Genomic DNA, 6,810 nt, shown 5'->3' with positions numbered 1-6,810 from the left:
GGAGAATGTGGGGAAGAATACAGGTGGGAACTGGCAGTAGAATAAAAGATTACTGTATGTAGACACTAAGGGGCAGATTTATTAAGCCTGGTGAAGTGATAAAGTGGAAGGTGATAATGCACCAGCCAATCAGCTCCTAACTTCCATGTTACAGGCTGGGTTTGAAAAATGACAGTTAGGAGCTGACTGGCTAGTGTGTTATCATCTTCCACTTCACCAGGCTTAATAAAGCTGCACCTGCAGTACATTTGAAGAAATGCATGGAAAAGTAAAGTTTTGGTAAGAATGTATTCACAATGACAATAGTTTTAATTAGTTTGAATAATTATAGAGTTTTTATGCGTGACGAAAGTAAATACTAAAGTAGACAATGGGGGTAATTCAGACCTGATCGTAGCAGCAAATTTGTTAGCAGCTGGGCATAACTATGTGCACTGCAGGGGGGACAAATATAACATGTGCAGAGAGAGTTAGATTTGGTTGGGGTGTGTTGAAACTGAAATCTAAATTGAAGTGTAAAAGTAAAGCAGCCAGTATTTACCCTGCACAGAAACAATGTAACCCACCCAAATCTAACTCTCTTTGCACATGTTATATCTGCCCAAACCCCCCCCCTCCCCCCCCCCCCTTCCCCGGCAGTGCACATGGTATTGCCCAGCTGCTACCAAATTTGCTGCTACGATCAGGTCAGAATTACCCCCAATGTTAGAATGGAGAGGATGTGAGGGTAGGCTAAACATCAAGGGTAACTCAGACAGTACTTTCAGGGGTTTAAAGGCAAATTGACATTGGTCCATTAGCTCCAGTTATGCAGTCAGATGTTTTTGAAAAACAAAAATCCAGCACAAATAGTTGCAAGCAAAGTGGTAAGTCTTGCAGTGTCCAAGCGAGTGACTTCAGTGTGCAGAGAGTACAGTTGGTGTTTGTATGGGAGAGTCAGCTACCTCACAATTGTTGGAACGAAGCTGCCCTTCTGAAGCAAAGATGGCTGATAGAATGCTCTTCTGTTTTCTTTTGGTTTAACATCAGTGTAACAGAAATGATGCTTAAAATCTAATTACACTTTGAAAATATGTACATAATGAGCCCCACACAGCCTAGTCAGCCTGTAACCTATGGAATGAACTTAAATAAAGCTGTAAGGCACAAGTGCTCATTAATTGGAAACTACCCCTAATACTCACCCATTACAAAAGATATCAATAAAAGGCATAATCAAACAACAAGGCATACTATGTATCTGGAATTTAAAATTAATGCATGCCTCACACAAACTAGAGATTGCCAATTTATCTACAATCATGGGTAGGTTGTAATGCTACCCTAGTTTGGCGGCCGCGCGGGATGCTTGCCGAACTCGGTTGTTTTTCTAAAGGGGCAATTACTTACAAGGCCGTCCGAGTTCGGCCGGCATCCCGTATGGCCACAGGACTCGAACAGCATTACATCCGGGCCAATATATTAGAAGGTACAATAGCAAATGTCTGACACCAACTGTACAGCAATGTTGAAAATTTGGTTACATATATACATATATATATAGCAGAGCAGTATCAGACCGGCACTCCCATCGGTGGTTTACACAAGCTCCGGTGCCCTCAGTGAACAGTACTGTAGAAATAGACAAAAAACTGCGGCACTCAAAGTCTTAAACATGAACAGTGTATTCAATATGCCATCATAAAAGCTCCAACGTTTCGGGCTGTCCCGCCCCTTTGTCAAGGTGAACATTACAAAGCAAAAACCACACACTTATCTAAATACCAAAAGAAGCCCGCCAAAGTGGCCCGCACCGCCCAAGGTCCAGAGTGCTTGGTTCGGGATCCGGCGCCTACCACGCGCGTCATCGGGTGCGTCGCATCGGGTTGCCATAGTTACCAGGACACCCGGCTCGGCTCCCGGTACGTGCTGGAATAGAAAAATAAGTGTTTAAATTATTACAGTGTTTAAATACATATGTTTACAGTTATAATATGCAAGTCATGTAAAAACGGTGAGCAAACGAAGGATGCATTGCTCAAGGTACAAAAAGAAAAAGGATGGATGCTACTGGCCCTACATAGGAACCCCACAGCGTACTTCCATCACTGTACTTACTACTGTATATTCCGCACAATAAAAATAGATAATACTGTATAGATCAACAATAATCGGTGGCTGTCATCCCTCAGAGGGCGTACACTCATTTTATAAATATATATATATATATATATGCAAAAACCAATCAAGTGCCCGCAATTACATAAGCAAGGCAGACATAAAAGTGTCAGATATAAAAAGTGTAAAAGTATACTGTTATAGACATCTATAATAATCCATAGTGATCCAGTGAGGACGTATAGTAGTAAAATAGAAAATCATTGTTCAAAATTCCGTGACTTCAACATCTAAAGTGCATAATTATTTTGAAAGTGCTAGGGTGCATTATACTGTGATATTAAAATTATGTGCAGGACTATTCAAACATTAAAAACTTGATGGAGCATATATATATGCCATATTTAGTAGTGGTCACAGCACACCATAACAGATGATTGCCCGGCTGAAACACCGCACAGGCCACCTTATTATAGGGCCCAAACCTGTTCTAAAACATGCTCTTTGATTTAAAGTAAAGTCATAATACAAAGGTTTATATCAAAGTGACGGGCCAAGCCAGTCCGTATGTGGCGGTATTTAAAGATGTTCACTTTTATGTTCGTTCCTATAGGAACACGTTCCATGGCATAATTTCGTTCAAGCCCCTGGGGTTCAAAAATCCATTTTGCTTCCTTACGCAATAACTTGCCTTCACGGTCGCCTCCTCTGTGACTTTTTGGTACATGATCTATGATCAATTGTTTAAGGTCACCCATAGAGTGACCCTTTTCGGCAAAGTGCTTGGCCACTGGCTGGTCCGCACCTATAGTGTATATAATAATGACACATATAGTGTATATAATAACGTGCCCCTGTAAGCTGTACTACCTAGGCAAATCGAGCAGATCTCTACGAGAAAGAATGGCCCTACACAGGTCAGCTATCAAACAAGTCCTACTAGGAAAAGATGCAGACCATCCTATCAATCCTAAAGTATCGTTTAGTCCACCTGGACGTAACATCTTTAGTTTAAAAATCCATATTTATATATACATATATATATATATATATATATAATAAAATAAGTACTTTAAATGCAATACTCTGCAGCAGTGTTGAAACTGTGATTACCTGTAGCTGACAAGGAGAAAGGCAGAGTTAATTAACATTCGCTGTCAACTGTAAATATAACTAATAATGCTTTGAAAATGTGCACCATACAGCCTATTCAGGATGTAGTTATGTGACCGACGGTCAGACGACCCATGGTCACAATACCGACCACTACATCCCACCTGCTCAAAATCCCACCAGTCGGCATGGCGACCAACAGGGACTGTTACCACTTGTGGGTGTCCACGGCACTCATAGAGTGGGAATAGAACCTGTGGCGAGCATAGCGAGCCACCAACCCCACTGCATCGCGAGCGTAGCAAGCCCACAAGGGGCTTTGTTGCGATCGCCCCCCCCTCCCCCCTTCCCACCGGGCGTCTCGCAGCCAAGATCCTGCCATCAGTGTTGTGACCGGCGGTCACAAATACCCAACCCGCCTATTGGGTCAGCAGCATATGGAATGCCACACAGTAGCCCTGAACATTATTTCAAATAACAAGCTTATATGTGGTTCCTCTATGCCTTAGTTTTAGTATTTTAATATGTGGCATTGTGAATTCCAAGAGTCTGCATACCCAACTGTAGCTGACATGGTTAGTAATGCTGCATACTAATATAATGTTTCTTAATATTTTTACATATATTACCCAATACCCACAGATGTGTTGGATGGAGCCCCCGTGCTATAAACAAGGTCTTTCCTAGGAAGATGACCTCTATTTTGCTAATCTAGCAAAAATATGCTGCCAATAATCCCTGTTAGTAAGGGCATAGAAACATTGCGAAAAAGCAGTACTGCCAAGGGTGAAAGTACAAGATACAATAAACAAATAATAAATATCCCTGGTGCAGTGTCCACGTTATAGATAAAACATGCCTCCCAACTTTCATATTGCTCAGGGCGGAACCTTCCGCCTCTGGAAAGGGGACGGAGCCTCAGAAGAAGGGGCTGAGCCTTAGGAGAAGAGGGTGGGGCATCACATTACGACCCCTGTTTTCACTTCCACCCCCCCAGTGGGACAATGCCCGAATAGCTAGACTGTCCCGCTGGAATCGGGACAGTTGGGAGGTATGGATAAAACATGTAACTAAAGCAACTGGTTGAAAAAACAGGGAAAACTTTCTTAAAGCTAAACAAAAAGGAGTAACAGACTGTGCTGTGTTGACTTGAAAATATAAATAATATATTACTCTAAAGGTGGGTACACACTGGAAGATATATCTGCCGATCAATTGTTGAGCATACACACTGCCCGATCCGTCGGGGACTGACGTCATGAACTGGGCGGGCTTATACACACGCCCACCCAGTTCAGCTGTCAATCACCGCCTGCCGCAGCATGTGTATGGGCGGTTGGCCGACCGCCCGTACACACACAGCGACGCACCAGTATATCGGTAGATATATTGGCCATCGGCTGTGCTGCTGGGCCGATGCGATACGTCTGTGAACGACGGAGTTCACAGACGTATCGGCTGTACACACTGTCCGACGGACCCGCGATATATCGGCCATTCAAGAGAATGCCCGATATATCGGCCAGTGTGTACGGGCCTTAACAGTGCCTCATAAGACAAAATGTATTAGTTATAACAATCAATAAAATGCAAGAAAAACACATACAGTAGACTAATTAGCCATAACGTTACTTCTATTCATAAATTCCATAAACTCACATGTGTCCTAGATAGTGCAGGGACAAGTAGCCTCTATTTCTACAAAGTGCAGGTATGTGTATAACTGATTTTGCCAGGTTAGGATAAAGTCAGTCATGTAAACAAATGAATGTTAAATCAGTATACTGTATTTTACGATATCTTTTCATTTGGTAACAATCTCCCACAGGTTTCCCACAGGCTATTATTATATGGATTACAAACAAGGGTCTTGTTGATTTCTCAATCTAAAATGTAGTTTCAGCAGCACTTATGAATCGCTGTCAGTCGGAGATTTTAGGTCACCACTTGGTGCCTAATTCAGACCTGATTGCAGCAGCAAAGTTGTTAGCAAATGGGCAAACCCATGGAGTTAATTCCCACAGCAGGCGATCAGGTCTGAACTGCGCATGCGAGAATAGTGGGGGATACCGCACTAGACCAATGATCTTTTGCTTACCAGCATAAAGAAAGCAACATGTAGATAAATACTAAGGATAAATTCCTCTAAATTCATATATTGGTGGTGCACCTAGAGTCAGTGTTGTACTAAACAGTTATACAAAAGGAGAAAGACAGAAGACTCTTTTGTGGGTGTACTCTTAGAATCAGTCAAAAGAAGACTATAGTGTAGAAATATTAAAATATAAAGATTTAATGATACATTGCTAAAATAAAACAGTTGGTGTATCCAACATGGACATAATAACAGAAATTAAACACAGAAATTACACACAGTGGTTACAGAAATTAAACACAGTGGTTAAAAGTCTGTCACTCTGGAGGTCTCTCGTTTACTAGCAAATGCTTATAAACCCTGAATAGGGGGACCAAATATGTTATATTCGTAGTCAGTACCGGTCACCGAAATCAAGAACAGGTGTCATATGAGCCTAAATAGGATATATTTGCTACTGTGTGCAAGAATAGATAGTACCAATAAAAAAAATTGCGGTACAGAAATTAAGAGAAAAATAATTCTGATAAATGAATAGTACAATAGAAGGTAGAAATAGAAATAAAGATCATTAGAAAAAAGAGGTGAATCTGCTGTCCGCGTTAGGCTCAAAGCTTATAAATCACTTCAGCCTCTACTACACTCGGTCTTCCTAGGGGGTCACCCACCCTAGTACTGACCAAGCCCACACTGCTTCGTTTCCAAGATCTGACAAAATCAGGTGTTTACAGTGTGGGTTGATAGTAGAGGTACAAATACCCTGGTTGATCTGGGATCACTGATGAGAGTTCACATAAGAAATGAATCAGAAGCAAAAAGTAATAAGTAGTGAAAAATAGAATGGATGGATCTGCTGCCAGCGTTAGGCAAAGGTATTAGGGTGAATCACCCGTTACCTCTGAATCACTGGAGAGACTCCGGAATAATACTAGAGAAAATTAGTGGAAAACAAGTGTACTTTTTTTTATACAAACAGATTCAAAAACGTTTGACTGTAATTGTCCAAAATCTGCTATATACCCAGAGCAATAGCTAGCATAGATATAAAAGTAATCCTATTGATAGTAAATGCCATTAGGCATATGATTAGAACACCTGGATATATCACAGAACTATTGGTATAGATTTGGTATAAAAGTGATGATAACACAATATACACAGCAAGGATGATAAATGTCCTATATGTTTTGCTCAGCTGCACACCGCAAGAATATATCACAGTACTGATCGTATAAATATAGTATGAATATAGCAATAACAAAATCACACAAAATAGCAAAGATAATGAAAGTCCTATGTGTCTTGCTCAGCTGTACACCCAGCAATTAGTTCAGCTTGTAGAAAAATATAGGCTACATGTAACAGCAAATGTTACAATAGTGGGGGTCATTCTGAGTTGATTGCTCGCTAGCAGTTTTTAGCAGCCGTGCAAACACATTGTCGCTGCCCACCGGGGAGTGTATTTTCCCTTTGCAGAACTGTGAACGCCTGTGCAGCAGAGCGCC

General features: G+C 41.3%; 1 pseudogene; it reads right to left on the bottom strand.

Moving 5' to 3' along the window:
* Positions 1 to 5,936: 5,936 nt before the first annotated feature.
* On the bottom strand, positions 5,937 to 6,054 carry LOC134950072 (5S ribosomal RNA; annotated as a pseudogene).
* Positions 6,055 to 6,810: the final 756 nt, after the last annotated feature.

Source organism: Pseudophryne corroboree, chromosome 8 (genome assembly GCF_028390025.1).
Source record: "Pseudophryne corroboree isolate aPseCor3 chromosome 8, aPseCor3.hap2, whole genome shotgun sequence".
NCBI classification, from domain to species: Eukaryota; Metazoa; Chordata; class Amphibia; order Anura; family Myobatrachidae; genus Pseudophryne; species Pseudophryne corroboree.
Note: the sequence above shows the minus strand (reverse complement) of the source record. Positions and strands in the feature narration are given on the sequence as shown.